The sequence below is a fragment of the Sus scrofa genome, chromosome 17 (assembly GCF_000003025.6).
Source record: "Sus scrofa isolate TJ Tabasco breed Duroc chromosome 17, Sscrofa11.1, whole genome shotgun sequence".
Lineage (NCBI taxonomy): Eukaryota > Metazoa > Chordata > Mammalia > Artiodactyla > Suidae > Sus > Sus scrofa.
The window spans coordinates 45,955,563-45,974,104 of NC_010459.5; the positions used below are offsets into that span (position 1 = coordinate 45,955,563).

General features: G+C 48.0%; 1 long non-coding RNA gene across 3 annotated transcripts in view; it reads right to left on the reverse strand.

The window, feature by feature from the left end:
- Positions 3,397 to 18,542, reverse strand: part of LOC100520338 — a 159,956-nt gene continuing 144,810 nt past the window's right edge. The window contains exons 4-7 of one of the 3 annotated variants that reach the window (XR_297849.3): positions 14,126 to 14,230; positions 11,263 to 11,351; positions 7,156 to 7,408; positions 3,397 to 3,793 (exon numbers count right to left, since the gene is read on the reverse strand). This is a non-coding gene — a long non-coding RNA (uncharacterized LOC100520338). Of the gene's footprint in view, positions 3,794 to 7,155; positions 7,409 to 11,262; positions 11,352 to 14,125; positions 14,485 to 18,542 lie in introns of all 3 variants that reach the window. The other 2 variants (XR_001300969.2, XR_001300967.2) reach the window with 2 other exon arrangements.

The following is an 18,542-nucleotide window of genomic DNA, read 5'->3' on the forward strand; positions in this document are numbered from 1 at the left end:
TCCAGCACCACGGATCATCCTACGGATTTTCATGCCATGGATTATCTCAGTGTACCCTCCACAAGGGTCTCTGGGTTAAGCATTAATATTACCCCAGCTTACAGATGGAGAAACTGAGTCCAGGAAAGGCTAAGTCAGCCCAAGGGCTCCCGGTTGACAAGCGGAGGAGTCAGGGTTTGAACGCAGGCAGTGTGATTTCAGAGCCCACCCTTAAGGCTGCCCAACAATATGTCCCCATAGAATGGTCTTGAGTAGCCAATAGCCTCATTTACTTTGAAAACTAATTTAAAAAATGATTCAGAGAGAGGCAAGCATACTCATACTGGCCAGACATCATCTTTTAAAACAGCTTGTTTTCACCACTCGACAGGTGTCTGGGTGGCCCCGAGCACAAATCAGGATGCATCTCTTTGCCAATTGGGAGAGCTGTGGCCGAGGGCTGAGGATAAGACCTCCCAGCATCCCTTGGCAGGTCCGCTCCATCTGGCTGGCTGGTGTCCCTAGCCAGAGGCCACAGCTGACTCCCCTCTCCTCCCAGGCCACAGAGAGGGCTGGCCACTGCAAGAGAGATCGCTCTCTCTCTTCCTGGACCCAAGGAGCCCATCAATTACCCCCAAGCATGCAGCCCATTCCAAGGATGGATGTTACCTTCTGTGCTCACAGCAGAGCTGCGTGTCTTGATCCAAGCACAGATGGAAGACAAGGGCGTGGGGTTAATTGATCAAGCAGCGCCGGCTCCTATGCAAGGGTTGGCTTAAAAATGGCTCATTTCGCAGATGCACAGGCCCCTTGCTCGCCAGTCTCCGGTGATTAAACCAGGTCACTAATGTGCTTTTGAGCAACACACGTGAGCTTACTCATTCGGGTTCGTCTTGTCTCCTGCAAAGTGGTCACCTTGGAATCCCCCATGCACTTTCCTTCTTTCTGCAGACACGTGTTGATTATCATCCCGTCACGAAGCATGGTGCTTAGGCTGGGGGGTGGGGGTGGGGGTTACAGTTCAATGCGATTTGGTTCATCTCAACCAACAGTTTTTGAGCACCTACTGTGTACGAGGCTTCATGGTGGACAAGTGGAATACAAAGGTGGGTCCTACTGTCCGTGGTGGGATAGACAGACAAACAGCAGAGTGTTCTTCAGGGTTGCAGTGTGTGAGGGGGGCCGGAGGCTGGGGGAGTGCAGCGCATAGGTTGGGGACAATACAAGGCAGAAGGTGCTAAGTACTGAAAGAAATGGGGGTGGGTGTTAAGCTCAGAAAGGCAAGAAATGCCAGAATAATATTCTTTTCTCTACATCTGTCCCCGGTCTCAGCTTACTGGGCTGGCAGGAAGTTTATACTTGGGGTTCCTTTCTCGTCCCCCAGGATCCAGTGAAGGTCTCAGTGGTCTTACAGAGTCCACTTGCGATGTCCAGTGGTCAGAGGTCCACGCTGGTAATCCAACACGGCTGTGGCCAGGGCCCTCGGGGTTCCTTGGCGGCAGATGACAATGCTGCCTCCCTGCCAAGTCAGCCTCGGGAAACTCTGCCCAGACTGGGAGCCCCAATGTCAGGGACCCAGCCTCCTTCGAAGCCCCTCATAGCCATTCCCTCTGGATCCTGCTGCCTCCAGGAATTTCCATCTCCCAAGAGAACTGCCAACAGCCACCCTTCCTGGTCTTGGGAATTCTCTGTCTCTCTCTCCCTGATTCTGTTCACCTGGTTCCACTTTATCCTTCCAAAGGCCTCCCTCCCTCCCCCCTTTGTGCTACTCTCCCCACACCCAGTAAGCCCAGGTTTTCAGAGAAACAAAACCAGGAAAGAGGAGTTCCCATGATGGCACAGCGGTTGACAAACCCAACTAGTATCCATGAGGATGTGGGTTTGATCCCTGGCCTCGCTCAGCAGGTTAAGGATCCAGCATTGCTGTGGGCTGTGGTGTAGGTTGTCAATGCAGCTCGGATCCTGTGTGGCTGGCCTATGCCACAGCCACAGCTCCGATTCGACTCTTAGCCTGGGAACCTCCATATGCACAGGAGTGGCCCTAAAAAAGACCAAAAAAAAAACCCCAAACAGGAAAGAGACCTTTGTTCAGGCAGCTACTCCTTTTCATCTTACAACACAGCCCTCCTTAGCAAGGTAAGACAAAACCCCCTGCACCTTCAAGTGGGGAAGAGAGAGCACACACACATGAACATATTAAGTTAGCCCACCTGTCAAAGGAAAACTATGACACAGAATTACTTAGAGAAGAAAAGAACATTTTACTTGCAGAGCGCTAGGGAGTCAAGCTTCGGAAGGATGGGCTCCCCAAACACAAAGCACAGCAATTACTTAAAGAAAAACAACTGCCACGTCACCAAGCTCACCGGGTTTGCATTCGTCTGCTCGTGGCATGAAAACAGCAACTTCCTCACATGAGGTTCACAATCACGAAGGCATCCTCTGAGACAGCAAAAATCAAGGATAAAATTGTCTTTCTTAGGGAGCGTCCAGGATTAAGGGAAGTATCCAAGGGTTTATTATTTGGGGGCCCCTGATATTTAGGGTTCGTCTCGGGGTTACGAGTGTGTAGCTGTGTTGGTTCGGTATCTCTTTTTCTGCAGGTGTAGTATGTGAAGGGATGGATCACAGGAGAAGCAGGATCAAGTGGTCATTTGAGCTTCTATAACCCAAGTGATCAATAGAGAAAAAGCAATGGGAATCCAAACTAGTTGATCAGAGATCATGCAAGAATCAATAAGAGACCTTAAAGCGTGGGCCATCTGGGCCCATGGATGGAGGAGGACATGGCCACAGGGCACGTTCATCCCCAGCTGGGTGACTCACATTGGAGTGGAGGGGGTGGGGGGGCGTGAGCAGGGGGAGGTGATTCGAGGGGAGGTGAACCAGTGGTTGAAGGTCTGGCTGAGGACCGTGGTGGGTTTCTCTGGCACCTAAGCTGTCCAGAGTATGCCAAGAACAGCAACCCTATGCTGGCTGAGGACCGTGGGTGGGTTTCTCTGGCACCTAAGCTGTCCAGAGTATGCCAAGAACAGCAACCCTATGCTGGCGGCCTTGGAATCCTAAAACATTCGCCGATCATCGAGGCCATTTAGTCCAACCTCTTCCAACTCAGATGGGGAAACTGAGGCCCAAGAGCCTGAGTGTGTCCCCACAATATCTCCAGTGATAGCATGTTTGCCTTCCAGGCAGGGGCAGGGGGGCGGGGGCTGGAGGCAGATTTTTTTTGGGGGGGTCTTTTGTCCTTTTTAGGGCCACACCCATGGCATATGGAGGTTCCCAGGCCAGGGGTCGAATCGGAGCAGCAGCCGCCGGCCCACGCCAGAGCCACAGCAATGCCAGATCCAAGCCGCATCTGCGACCCACACCACAGCTCACAGCAACGCCAGATCCTTAACCTACTGAGCGAGGCCAGGGATCAAACCCGCAACTTCATGGTGCCTAGTCAGATTCGTTTCCGCTGCACCACAATGGGAACTCCATGATTTTTTAAAGGAGTAAAAGCATATTCAGAGTCAGGGATGGTCCATCAGGCAAGGACCAACGTGGGCAATGCTGCTTCCTATTAACATTTTTGTAAAGGTAATTTTAAAGGATAAAAACAAGAATAAGAGCAAATTTCTCATGCTGTTAACTGCCACTGAAGGCCATTCCCAGGAGAATCCAAACACTCTGAGCTGAGTGAGTGGAATATGGACACAGCATCCCAGTAGAGTGATCCTTATTTTGGCAGTTACACTCTGGAGGTCTTTCCTTCTTCTTATGTATTGCTCATTTCAATTAAAAATAGCAATCCATGCTCACTGTCAAACATCTGAAAAATAAAAAAGTAAAAACGTGAGGACTTCCTTTAATAGCTATCCTCAATCTCACTTTCTTCCCAAAAGACAAATAATCTTAGTAATTTAGCATCTACCTTTCCAGATGTTTGCACTTATTCACCAATTTGTATGCATATAAACTCATTTAGAGAAGGGCTTTCCTACTCAAAGGGCATTACAATATATCCTTCTGTTTTGCTATTTTTTCACTGAGCTGGGTGTCACAAACATCTTTTCATGTCATATAGCTTGACTTCCTTCTTTTAAACAGCTGCCAATTATACTGCCTGGGTACTTCATAACTGATGCAAATGTTCCTTATTAATGCATATTCAGAATATTTTCAAGTTTCTTGCTAATATAAATAATGCCGTGATGAACACAAATATCTTTAGACCCATATGTCTATATTCTATAGAATAGATTCCTGGAAGTAAAATGCTGATTCAATGAATATGTATATTTTATACTCTTGGCATCCGCACAATATGGGAGAGTGAGTCATTCTGTCCCTCCCTCCCGAAACAAGATATTAATGATCTTTTGAAAACGTCCATTTAATTTGTACTATCTCAATTATGAGTAAGGCTGACTAGCTTTTTACATGGACCTGTGGTTATATCAATTCACATCCTCTGTGAAGCAGATGCCAAGATGGGGTTAGACAAGCAAGAACCTCCTGGGATTAATTCCTCTGGAGAACAAAGGACAGAGGAGGAGGTGGGACCAAGTGCAGGTTGGACCTTGAGACGGAAGAGGGGAAGGAAGGACTGGGTAGGAAGGGCCTCAGAGAAGCACAGTTCTGAGAAAGCCTCCATCAGACCACTGGGGAGTTTCCAAGGTGGCTGTTTCAAAAAACCCTCTGTGCTTGGTCATTGGAACAGCCTAGGGGAAGCATCGTCTGGTGTGAGCATCAAAAGATGCTCTAGCTTAAGGCTGTCAATCACTTCTTCTCTCCACAGAAGGTTCTCTTGAAGGGAGATCTGAGCAACATCTCCAGGCCATTGTTGTTGTCCAGTCTTTCCCTTCTAGAAGGTACCTGGCCACATGCTTTGCCTGCTTCTCTATTATCTTTTGTTTTGGATCTGCAGAAACTTTTCTTATATCTGGCATAGTAGCTCTTTGTTGTATATGCCACAAGCATGTTCTCACAGTCTTTGCTTTCTTTTAACTTTGACTCTGTGTTTCACTGTACAGATTATTTTTTAAGTTTTAAATTTTTTTCTATAGGGAAATTTTTTCTTCTCTCTCTTTTTTTTTTTTTTCCGTTAAGAATGTTGTCTTCTCTTAATGGAAAGAAAAAAAGTGGGAGGAGGGTCCCATTACTTTATCTCATATCTTCCCTGGCTGCACAGCACATTATGGACATAAATTTAGTATAAATGATTATATTATGCACCAGCCAGGGCTCGACTGAGTTTGCTTCTCATCATTTCCAGCTTTTTGCCATCTAATTATTACAAAATATGTTTCCTTTTGAAATTAGTGGCTGGGACCTATATGTTCATGATCCCCCACCCCTCACACTGGCATCAATTAATTTTGTGTAAAAGAAAGAATATCTTTGCAACAGGAGACATGGGCAAGATTCAGCATTTGAGAGAAGAAGGGGATGTCACTTCCGTGGTGGGTGAGACCCCAGCTAACAGAGAGCTGTGGATAGAAGGAAGAGCAGCCCATGAGGAGCCCATGAGGGGCCCATGATCAGAGGCCCCCACTTCTATCCCTAGAGAGCTGGAGGGACATTTCTAGGACGGCGATCCACCCCCACAGACGCCTAGATCATCTCTGCAGCCTCCGGTTGGCTTTCTCCATAGTAGATCTCATAAGCTCTGTTGTCACATTTATGGCTTAGAAACAGGAGTTTCTTGGCACCTTTAGGGCTCCCTCTAGGCAAGTGGCTGTGGGCTATCTGCTGACCACTAATCCCTTTGCAGAGGGATGTGGGGAGAAGGGCTCACCTCGCCGGCGATAGGCCGGCCACAGCCAAGCAGAACCTGCTACTGCCCCACGTTCACCTTATTCTGTCTTATCCTCCAATGTCACCACTGTCAGCTCCTTCCAGGGGCCTTACAGGGGACAGCCCAGCATGTCCCTGGACACCCTCTGCCACACCCACCCACCCCCTTGGTTGCTCTTAAACACCCCCCAAGACCACAGCAATTAGCCCAGACAATTATCAGTGATCCGGGACTGTCTTGAGCTCACATTTTGATGTCAGGATGAATTTGGATTCTGAAGTTGATCTCCTTGTTGTGAGGGTTTTATGAGGGAAAGATTAAATCGTCCTCTGATGTGTGCTTCATTAGGCCCCAAATCCTTGAAGAGTCGTTAAAGCACCTTCTCATTGAAATGCTCTCGATCTCAGCCTGATGGATATCGGCAGGAATAATCTCTCCATTATTTGGGAGCTCAACTGGCTGGGAAGCTCCACCAGATGTGATTTTGCCACAGTCCTTTGAGCCTGCCTCTTCTGCAGCTTGTAACACCCCCCAAATCCAAGAATGGAATAACACTGAAGGCCAATCCTGTCCTGTTTCTCCCAGGAAAAGACACTCCCTGCCCCTCCCCTAACGGAGGGGTTTGCCCTGAGTCAGCTACCCTCTCACCAGGAGCCCACAGCTGCAGGTCTAGTCTGTGGCTGGCAGGGGTCAGTCCACGGTCAGGGCACAGCCTGGCTCAGGATCAGGGCTCAGTCCAGGGCCAGGGTTGGGACTCTGTCTAGGACAAGTCCTAGGGGCAGGACCAGAGCTCATCCTGGAAGTAGAATCAGGGCACAGCCTGGGGCCAGGGTCAGGGTTCAGTCTGGAGCCAAGGCCAGGGCCCTGTCTAGGATGAGGATCAAGGCTCAGTCTATTATCAGAATCAAGGCCAAGTCTGGAAGCAGAGTCAGAGCTGTGTCTGGGTGTAGAGTCAGGATTCAGTCTATAGCCAGAATCAGGGCTCAGTCTGTGGCAGGGACAGGGCCTCATCTATGACCTGGTTACCAACCCAGTCTGTGGCCAAAGGGTTCACTGATAGACCCTGCCCTGACATCAACCCCAACTCAGCTCAGGATATCAGGATTTGACACTTTGCCCGAGCTCTCTTGGTCTCAAATATCAGCTGACTTGTTCCCAGCCAGGCTGTACCAACGACAACTGAGAGACTCAAGCTACTTCAGGTGAGAGGAAGTGGGCAGGGGTGTCTGCAGGTGAAAGTCTGCATTAGAAGTGGGGTGAGGAAAAGCTGGGGCAGAATTGTGAGAGTTCTAGAATCGTGGCAGGAGAAGCCAGCATGTCACCAGGGCCTGAGCCTCAGAAATCCAAGGCAAAAGGATCCTGCATTATTCCAACCCTTTCTCAGCAAAACTTACCACTGGCTCATCCTTCTGATTCCAGCAGCAAAAAGAAGCAGAATCTTTGGGGGAGGGTCTGAGGCAATGCCAAGTCTCCCTCCCATCGTGGCCAAAGGAGGGAGAGAAGGGAGGTTGTTCTGCTTAGTATGAAGTGCGCTGGACATGATGGGTGACCTTCAGCAAATCACTCTTCCTCTCTGGGCTTCGGGGGCTCATCTACAGAAGGAGGAGCTGGAATGGCTCATCTGCCAGAACCCCTCAGTTCAGCCAACTGGGAAAAGGATGAGAACAGAGCATCCATTAGAAGGAAGAGCAAGGAAGATGTCCCAAGTGAGGGAGGAGAGCTAGCTTAGCAAGTCAGAGCCCCTGGACAAAGTTTGGCGTGACTAAACATGGAGTGAAAGCAGACAGATGAGGGAAGAAGGCAGAAGGATAAGTAGCAACTAAGCCCGCAGGCCTGGGTGCAAAGGAAAGGAATCTGGCTTTTATCCTGCAGGCAATGAAGAGTCTTAAAGGGCTTTTAACAGGAGAGGGAATACCATCAGGTTTGAATTTTAGGATGATCCGTCTGGTTTCTATGTGCAGGATGGGTCAGAGGGAACAAAGGTGGAGACGAGGAAAAGCCTATGCGGTTGTCCAGGCAGGAGATGCTGGATTAGGGAAGAGGGCACAGGAAATGATGGGAGAGGGACAAATCTGAGAGCAGTTTAGTCAAGAGAATAGACGGGACCTGATGACCAGCAGATATGGGGGTGGGGGAGGAGTCAAGGGGAACTGGTGAAGTCCAAGGCTCTGGTTTATACAAGAGCTGGATGGTAGTGAAACCCACTGGGATGGGAGAAACAAAAGAGCAGGATTGGAGGAGCGGGAGTAGATGATGCTGAACTCCAATCTGGACCTGTTGAGTCTAGGATGCCCATGGGACTTCCAGGTGGAGGTGTCCAGGAATGAACTGAGACCAGATGAGCCAGGGGACCAGGTGAGCAAACTGGGCTGAGGACATAAATTAGGGAAACTGGAACCATTACTGAGGGATAATGTACAGAGAGAGAAGGGGCCCCGGATGGGTTCTGGGACACCCAACATTTAAGGAACCAGCCGAGGAAGAGAAGTCAGCAAAGAAGTCAAAGAAGGGGGGTTCCTATTTGGGCTCAGTGGGTTAAGAACCCAGCATAGTGTCCAAGAGAATGTGGGTTCGATCCCTGGCCTCACTCAGTGGGTCCGGGATCTGGCGCTGCCAAAGCTGTGGCATAAATCACAGATGTGGCTTGGATCTGGCATTGCTGCAGCTATGGCATAGACCTGTAGCTTGGACGCAGCCCCTAGACCAAGCACTTTCATATGCCTCAGGTGTGGCCCGAAAAAGGAAAAAGGAAAGAAAGAGGAAAAAAAGCCTAAGAAGGAGTAAGCAGACAAGTGGGAAAAAAACAAACACGAAGAGGTGGTGATGTATTGAGAATTGGAGACACAATAATTTTTATTTTTTTAACCGCCACACCTGTGGCATATAGTTCTCAGGCTAGGGGTTGAATCGGAGCCAAAGCTGCCTGCCTACACCCCAGCCACAGCCACAGCCACAGCAATGCCAGATCTGAGATGCATCTGCAACCTACACTGAAGCTTGCGGCAACACCTGATCCTTAACCCACTGAGGGAGGTCAGGGATCGAACCTGCATTCTCATGGACACTATATTGGGTTCTTAACCCAGTGAGCCACACGGAAACTCTGGGAGACAGAATAATATTGAATGTGGCCAAGAGACAGGATGTGAGAACACAAAGGATTCAGTGACCATAGAGGTCATGGTGACTTCAGAGAAAGCAGCTTCTGGGACCCTTCTTGGGGCAGGAGCCAGACTGAAGTGAGGAGGAGAATAAATTGTGGAAGCGGAGACAACTCTTTAGAAGTTTTCTCTGAGAGAAGTAAGGTAGGATTGGAGATGGAGGAAAGCCTGGGGTTGGAGCAGAAAGGTGTGTTTAAGCAAAGACTTGGACTTGAGTAAACGTTGGTGGGAAGGGCCTCCGAGGGGGAGAAATGAAGACACAGGAAAGAGAAACTGGAGGAAAGAATGGGTCACTGGCGGTAGGCTATTTACCATCACACAAGGCACAGCCTCGACATTTTAAATATTTAACGCTCTCAGAGTTCCAGTTGTGGCGCCATGGAAATGAACCCAACTAGTATGCATGAGGACTCACGTTGGATCCCTGGCCTCATTCAGTGAGTCGAGGATCCAGCACTGCCGTGAGCTGTGGTGTAGATTCCAGAGGCAGCTTGGATCTGGCATTGCTGTGGCTGTGGTGGAGGCCCAGTGGCTACAGCTCTGATTCAACCCCTAGCCTGGGACCTTCCATGTGCCATGGGTGGGCCCTAAAGAAAGCAAAAAAAAAAAAAAAAAAAAAATCCTCTCAACCACACTTCCTTCCTTCACAAGCATGTGCCATAGTTGGTAAATTATTTTCATTATTCTCTGGCTCGTTTATTGACCCTTTTTCTCATGAGTCTCTCTATGGAGTTCCTGGTCTCCATCATGCCCATCCTGCTTGATTTTTTTTTTCCCTGGCACTTAACACTACCTGATATTATATTATTTGTTTGTTCCTTGCTTTTTGTGTCTCCCCTCCTCCAAAGTGTAACACCCACAAGGGGAGATAAGACTGAGTCTGGCCAGTTCTTCACTCCAGCGCCCAGCATTGTCCCCAGCTCAGAGCAGGCACATGACAGACACGTGTGGAATGAATGAACAGAGGGAAGGAATGATCTAAGAGAGGGTTCGGAGAAGTGCAGAGTACTGTTCAAAGGGACGGACAGGAGAAGTGCCTCAGCGTCATCAGACTGTGCCATCTACCGCACGGACAGCTTCATCTAAACTTTCACAGCAATTTTTTGGAGGCAGGAAGTATTGGCCCCTTCTCAGAAATGAGGAAAATGAATTCCAAAGAGATTTGACATAGTGTCAGAAATAGCACTGATATGAGGTGGCACCAGAATTGAAGGCCAGGATGTTTTGTTGTTTGGTTTTGTTGATTGGTTTGTTTTTTCCTCAAAAGCCTGAGTTTACTTCCTGCCTCCCACGGCCTCTGGGGATGATCGCAGATTCTTCCTGGCACCTGCCCTCGGAACTTCGGGCCAGGGAAGAGGGGCTGATACAGTCTGCTGTGTGTTCTGGAACCATCCCCCGGGTGCAGCCATGCAGATGCCTTCCCGAGGCTGGTCGAGGAGGATCAGGAGAGAGATCTGCAAGAGGGTAAGGACAGGGCCTGAAGGGCATTGGGATGTGGGGCCGAGCAAGGGCACGACGTCCAGGATGGACTCCCAGGTTTCAGGCCCAAGGAGGAAGGTGGCCAGTGCTGCCGTGGCTGAGACCCAGAGAAGAGCAAGTGTGGGGGGAGGCGGCTTCTACCTTGGACGGGCTGAGTGAGTGGGGGCTATGGACATCCAGGTGGTGGTGTCCGGTGTGATGCTCAGGGGAGCAGTCTGAGTTGGGAGTGGTCAGCGGAGGAGCCCTTGTGGTAGATGCTCTTTCGAGGGCAGCGAGGTGAGAGGGAAGGGCTGCGGCAGCCCTGGTACCTCCGGAGGTGGGCAGAGAGAGGCTGAGCAACGCTCAGAGGAGCAGGCAGTGGGTAAGTTTGGAGGGGAACATCCCTTCCGAACTGTGCGGTTGCAGAGACAAAAGACAAGACAAATGAGCTGTTCTGTGTGTTCGCACAACCGAATATTTTACAGCCTCCCTGGATAAACAAGCTGTCATCCACCACCCAACCCTTTATCAACTGAAGCAGCCTGGGGAAAAGATAAGGCTGTGGTTTGGATACTCTCAGCTGCTGGGGCCTAATTACTACACAAGCAAAACAAACCCAGAGAGTGGTGGGCAAAGAGGGGCTCGTTGGCAGCCCAGGGAGACAGCCATTTCCACACCCCCAGGGGAGGGATGGAAGACAAGCACTGACATTTATTGAGCTCCTACTGTATGCCAGACACTTTGCACACATGACATCATCTTACTTAATGCAGCATAAGAGGTATTGCCCCCCTTTTGCAGATGAGAAAACAGAGGCTCAGGGAGGCCAAGTTAAAGGATCCGCACCAGGGTCTTCCCACTGGACAAGGTCCAGGTTGGTACCTTCTCTGTTTCCCCAGTCCTGCAGAGTCCAGTCCAAATGCCACGTTCATCATTTTGCAGCTCTGTTGAGTGTTCTTTTCGTAAGACATCTGTTTTTGTAAGAAAGAAAGCTGTTCACTGTTGGAGGATTTCCCTGGTGGCCTAGTGGTTAAGGATTCGGTGTTGTCACTGCTGTGACTTGGGTTTGATCCCTAGCACAGGATCCACATGCCTCAGGCTCGGCCAAAACAAAACAAAACAAAACCCATTGGGCTCAACAGGACAACAACTACACAGCAAAACTGCCATTAAGAGCAGGGACTTCAGCTCCCAGCATTACCACGTATGGAGAACAGATTGGCCTGGATGGTAATCGAGGGCACCCACGTGTCCCTTTCCTCCTGCCCTGCCCCAGGCTCGTCTGCCCAAGGTGGAATCAGGAAGAAGGAAAGGAGTCGAGGGAGGCTGGAGGGGAGCTGGACTGCCCCTCGAGGAGATGTCAGCAGTCTCCTGGCTCGGGGGACAGATTAGCTGAGTCCTCCTACCCTCTCCTCCCTCTGACCTTGTGGATGGAGAAATGAGGCCCAGAGAGGCTCAGAGGCCAGACTGTGACCAAATTAGATCCCAAGTCCCTTGGCTCCGAGCCCTTCCCAAGACAACATGCAGCTTCATAAGAGACCAAGAAATCCACTTAGAAGGAAAATGTACATGGGTATCACTTACATGATTTAACTTAATTGTTTTACTTTTAAGAAGAATTCTGCTACGTATCTTCCAATACAAATAGGGAAAGACCACATCTCTATATAGAGATGTCTATATATGCATCTCTATATAGAACAAATATCCAAAGAACAACCCGAATGGTTCTAATATATATATGTGTATATATATATGTATATATATATATATATGTGTGTATATATATATATATATACATATATATATTTGGCCTCACCTGAAGCATGTGTAAGTTCTCTGGTCAGGGACTGAACCTGCACCACAGCAATGACAATGCTGAATCCTTAACTACTAGGCCACCAGGGAACTCCATAGTACTGTCTTTTACCATTAATGTGCATGACTGTACACCATATTCAAGCCACACAGGGTCTTGAAGCCCCAAACTTCCTTCCTGCCTCAGGGCCTTTTCCCTTTTTACTCCCTTTGCCCAGAACACATGTTTCTAGGCTTACACGGCTATATTTCTCTTGTCAATGAGATCTCAACCCAAATGTCACCTTCTCTGAGAAGCCTTCCCTGACCACCCTTCCTCAGGTAACTATATGGTCACTCCCCACAACAGTGGATCTCAAACTTAGGCATGCATCAGATTTACCTGGAGAGCTTAAACTATGGACTCGGGGACCCAACGCCAGAGTTTCTGATTCAATAGGCCCGGAATGGGTCCTGAGAGTTCATATTTCTCATAGGTTTCCAGGTTGTACTAATGCTATTGGTCCAGAAACAGCATGTTGGGAGTGACTGGGGTTTCCCTGTGGTACAACAGGATCTGGCACAGCAGCTTGGGTCACTGCTGTGGTGAGGGTTCGATCTCTGGCCTGGGAACTTCAGCACACTGTGAGGAAAACAGAAAAAAAAAAAAACATGTTGGGAGCCACTGCTCTATAACATCTCCCTGTTTTATTGTCTTCATAGTGTTTATCAGAGTCGGAATGTATGTTGGTAATCTATTCAGGTACTTTACTTTGATCTGCCCTTCATACTGTTTGGAAGCTCCTGAGATCAGGGTATCTGTCTGTCTTGTTCACTGCAGTATCCCCAGGACCCAGAACAGAGTCAAGTATATATGACAGATGCTCAATGAGTGTTTGCTGAATAAATGAATTTGTGAACGGGTGGATGGATGGAAGGCTGGCTGGCTAGATGATAGTAAATGGGTGAATGGGTGATAGGTAATAGATGATAGATGGATGGATGGATAATAGTAAATGGATGGATGGGTGATAGGTGATAGGTGATTGATGATGGATGGATGGGTGGATGGATGAGAGGTAGATGATGGACACATAGATGATGGGTGGATGGATGGCTGGATGCTCACCTCAGCCTGGATTCCTGCCATATTTTTCCATACCAAGTTTATCCACAGGTAAAAACAAATCCCATCTTCAATATCCAAAACCCCACTGATATAAGCAAGAAGGTAGAACATTTTGCCAAAACTACTGGAAAGCCATGGCCATGAGATACATAAAATAAAATGGCAAATGATTGGGAGTTCCCGTGGTGGCTCAGAGAAAATGAATCTGACTAGCATCCATGAAGATTGTAGGTTCAATCCCTGGCCTTGCTCAGTGGGTTAAGGATCCAGTGCTGCCGTTAGGGTGTAGGTTGCAGACAAGGCTTGGATCCCGCATTGCTGTGGCTGTGGTGTAGGCCAGCAGCTACAGCTCCAATTCAATCCCTAGCCTGGGAACTTCCATACACTGCAAATAAGGCTCTAAAAAGACCAAAAAGGGGGGGGGGGCAAATGACTTAAAACTATACGTAAGTACAACTGCTCTTAAAGGCTATTTTAGTTACCCCATCATCACAAATGGTCCCCAGCCTTCTTCCATATTGAAGACTTCTCTCTCTTAAATCTTTTCCTCTTCTTCCTTCTCCTCATTCTGGCTTCTCTTTTCCTCCTTCTCAAAGATCTAAAAATAATATTTCTCATTTTCCCATATAGAGCATGATTTTTTTATAGACTTGAGGATCCCAAGAAGACCAATATGCCTTCTCTGTCTTTAAAAATTCCTGCATCAGTGCTACATCTCCTCTAGAATTTGTCTAGCAGGTTTTCTGGTCTGCACAAGGAAGCCCCACACACACCAAAAAAAATTCCTGCATCTTTGAGACTAAGACAAGTTGTACCTACCTTTCTCCATCTTTGTCGTAACCTCCTGGAAACTCTCCTTCATTCAATGAAGTTTCCAATCCAACTCGTTGACTTCATTCCGACTGATTTCAGGAGGCAGATCAACTGCTGATAGCCAGGTAGGAAGAGGAGGTAAGAGGTGTGGTGAGAGTGGGGAGAGCTTTGAAATTAAATGATTGCTGCACATGGTGGAGGAAGGAGTTCGATAGAGAAACACATGTCCGCCTCTGGAAGCACCAGTTGAGTTGATGATGAGTATGTCAAGAAATAGAGGATCCAGTATATTAAGAGTCATCCAAATACTTTCTTATCCATCCTCTCAGTCACTTTTTTAGTTTCCAAACTTGTGCTGTAACAAACTACAAATTACAAATTGTAGAGATGTATTATTCTTATAGTTCTTGAGGTCAGAAGTCCAAAGTGAGTCAGCAAGACTGTGTTGCTTCTGGAGGCTTTGGGGAGAATCTGTTTTCTTGCATTTTCCAACTTATGAGTGCCACCTGCCTTCCACCTGCTCATGAACCCTTTGGGTTAAGACATGAATATCATTGGGAGGGAGTTATTATTCTACCAGTCACCTGTTAGGAGGATCATTGCCTAAACTTATCATCTGAGACTGCTTCCTCCAAACTCACTAATCCATGCACCCCACCTCCGCAAAAATCATTTCTACCCAGCTTGCTTGCCCAAGCATTGCACTGCAACCACTCTTCAATCTCATCAGGACCTCCAATCCATCAACCTCTCCTCTTCTCCCAACCTTGAGGCCCTCCTATCTTCCTTCTCCTCCCTTCATCAGTTGGATGCTATGAACTGTCATTACTTGGTTGCCTCACTCCTCAACTCTCTGTCACATTGGTTGGCAATAATGCAATCTTGGAGGCATTAAACATCTTCCTCCTTCATGCTACCATTGAGAACCACAGCTGGACCAAACCACACAACAGTAACATGCAAATCTTCAGTGTGCAACACCAACCTTCCCACGAAAGTAATGAGAAGCCAATGGAGGGTTGTAAGATTGGAAGTGACCATATTGGATTTATATTGTGGAAAGATCATTTCTGCAGCATGTAGAGAGGGGATTAGAGGAAGGAGGTAGAGAGATGAAGGATATACCTTCTCCACCCCAGCATCACAGCTTATGCTGAATACATCATGGTTCATTCACAGCACTTGCCTCCTTCCTAATCGCTAAGATTCACACAGTCCTTCGCATCATTTGTATATATGTCTGTCTCCTTGGATACATAGGCGAGAAGTTTAGGCAGAGTGTTCAAGTTCAAATTTAGTCTCTTTACCAACAAAGCTTTGTGAACTTGGTTAAGTTGCTTAACCTCTCTGAGCTTCAATTTCCTGAAGAACTCAGGAAAAATACTGAATGAATAATACCTGTGATAAATGGCATAACATTCACCTGAAGTTGTCTTGTAAGCTACATAGCATCCTATAAATATTACTTATCAGTATCCCTAGTTTATAACTCCTTTGAGAATAGGGCTGCTCTGTATTTGTGTTTTCATCCATCCCTCCCAATGCCTCACAAATTGGAAGCACTCTATAAATGCCTTCGGAGATAAGCAGTCTACAGTGGCTATCACACCTAAGACTGTTTAAAGAGAAAGTAAGGAGTTCCTGCTGTGGCACAACAGGATTGGTGCAGTGTCTAGAGCACTGGGACAGAGGTTCATCCTAGCACAGTGGGTTAAGGATCCAGCGTTGCCAGAAGCTGCAGCATAGGTCACGGGTGTGGCTTGGATCCGGTGTTGCTGTGGCTGTGGTATAGGCAGCTCTGATTTGACCCCAGCCCAGGAACTTCCATATGCCACAGGTGTGACCATAAAAGGAAAAAAAATTCAATAAATAAAGTAAAACATTACCGAGACTGCCCCCTTTAAACCTTCTCTTTCTCCCTGCATGATCTTTGTTCTGATTTGATTTTCTCTGCTCTGAGAGATCCACCCTGACCCATGTGCAGAAATCACTCTGTTTACAGAGAGGTGCCTGCCTCCAGATGCCACAGCCCAGATGACCAAACAGTGAAGCATTAGAAGACCGTGGCGAAACACTACAATCTTGATAATTTGTTTTGATGCATTCAAACCCAGGGCCTAATCCAGGGCCTCTTTGTTCAGAGAGTTTGGTTTATGCTGTTCTCCTGGGACAGCATAATTACTTTTGAAACAGGGCTTCTTCTCAGAGCCATCTGGTATCCCACATCCCTGTAACCCCTCATTTTCCCAGCATAGGCAGGAGGAATCACTCACATGTCTAGGTTCAAATGTTGCCTTGAGATTACTTGTTAATATTGAGAGACACCAAGGCACCTGGCCAAGGAAGATGGCACAATCTGTAACAGCAATAACAACAACAACACCTTAAAGGATGCACTGTTTGCCCTTTCGCGAGGGAGGAAGAGGAAATAGAACGAAGCCAGTCCCACCCCAGGAAGAGATCTCAGGCAGCTCTGAGGATTGGACCTGCCAAGTGATGCTACGTCTAGAAAATACACCTCGGAGCCTCCAGGCTCACAGTCATCACTCAGGAGGGCACTATAGCTGTGTTGTACTGGTTTGTTACCATGGTGTTCAGAACAGTTGGGGTGGGGGGACACACCTGGAGAGTATAACCATCATGAGAATGACAAAGGCCACCTTCTCTAGTCCTACAGTGGTATCAGCAAAGTGGAACATCCCCAGGGAATTTTGGGGGGTCCTAGAAATCTGTGCATCTCTTTGGGGCTGTCTCATGCTTTGCATAACTAGATTCTCTCCCTGAAATTTAAGTCTTGTATAGAGGGACAAAGAAATTGCAAAAAATATGGGGATCTGTCCCATCCCACCCCCTCAGAAGCTGCCTTGATTCTTATGCCTTATTCTCCAGCTGTCATCCATCTAGAGGGCTCCAACAGCCTCCCTTCTGTGAGAAGTAGCCACAGCAGACTTCTGAACCTCATAATCCAGTCCTTGGAGAATGTGTCGATGGTATAAACATACAGAAAAGAGGTTGACTCCTTGAACACATCTGTCCCCAAATGATGTGAGACTGAACTGCTTCCTGTCTCCCTCTGCGGCAGATCTGATCTGGGTAGAGAACACGTACTGTCTGTCCAGATCCCCAAGAGCAGGACAGAAGCTGCTGGTGGAGCTTCGGGCTCAGGGATCTCTGTCTGCCAGGAGGATCTCCAGGCTTACTGTCACCTGTTCACATAGAGAGCAGGAAAAGTGACTCTCAGAAGTAGAGCCATTTGCCAAGGGCAACTCAGCATCTTTATCCCTGAGGAAGTAAAGTCAACCCTACACCACTGAGACGTGAATTCCTGGAGGATGGGAAAATGCAGCTCTCCCTACAACTTGGAACAATTATTCTTTCTTTCTTTCTTTTTTTTTTTTTTTTTTTTTTTTTTGTCTTTTTCTCCTTTTAGGGCTGCACCCACGGCATGTGGAGGTTCTCAGGCTAGGGGTCAAATCGGAGCTGTAGCTGCCAGCCTATGCCAGAGCCGCAGCAATGCCAGATCCAAGCCGCAGCAAAGCCAGATCCGACCTACACCACAGCTCACAACAACACCAGATCCCTAACCCACTGAGCGAGGCCAGGGATCGAACCCCCAATCTCATGGTTCCCAGTAGGATTTGTTTCCACTGCGCCACGACAGGAACTCCAGGAAACAATTATTCATGCCTCAAGTTCTTTCTATCCACCTCAAAGGGCATCACAAAATCCATTTAACTGTGTTTACTGTAATATATGCGGAAGCAGATCTGAACTCCCCAGCTCCACACTTCTCTTGCCCTGGTAGAGAGCCTATAGCTTCCTTAATGAGCTCTGAGTCAGAGTCCAGCCCTTCCCCCAGCAGAGAGTTCCCCAGGAGGCCCAAGGATTCCTGGGGTAGTTTGCACGACACCTCCTCTTCGGGCGTTATATCAGTCAGGGTAGGCTACTGATGTAAGAAACAACCTCAAAGTCTCAGTGGCATGACACAGTAATGGTTGTTCCCCACATCACAGTACAACCCATCTCACTTGGAGACTGGAAATTTCTACTCTGTGCATTCAGGGACCCAATCCCTTTTCATCTTGTGGCTCCTACTTCTCTCAGGTCTTGGAGTTCTCCCCATCTATCCAGTGGAAGGTGAAAGAGGAAGTATGTTGAGAATTGCACAGGAGGTTTTCATGGGCCAAGCCAGGAATCAGTCTACAATACTTTTGCCCACATTTCATTAGTCAGAACTCAGTCACATGATCTCACCCAACTGCAAGGGAGTCTGGCTACATGCCCAGGAAGAAAAGGAATGGGGCTTGGTAAACAAAGGAATGCCGCTGATCCTTAACATCTGTGTTGTTATGGAGTAGGTTCTGCCTCCCCTGGGCTGTGAGTGCCTCCAAAGCAGGAACTAAATTCATAGCCGCCTCTCTGA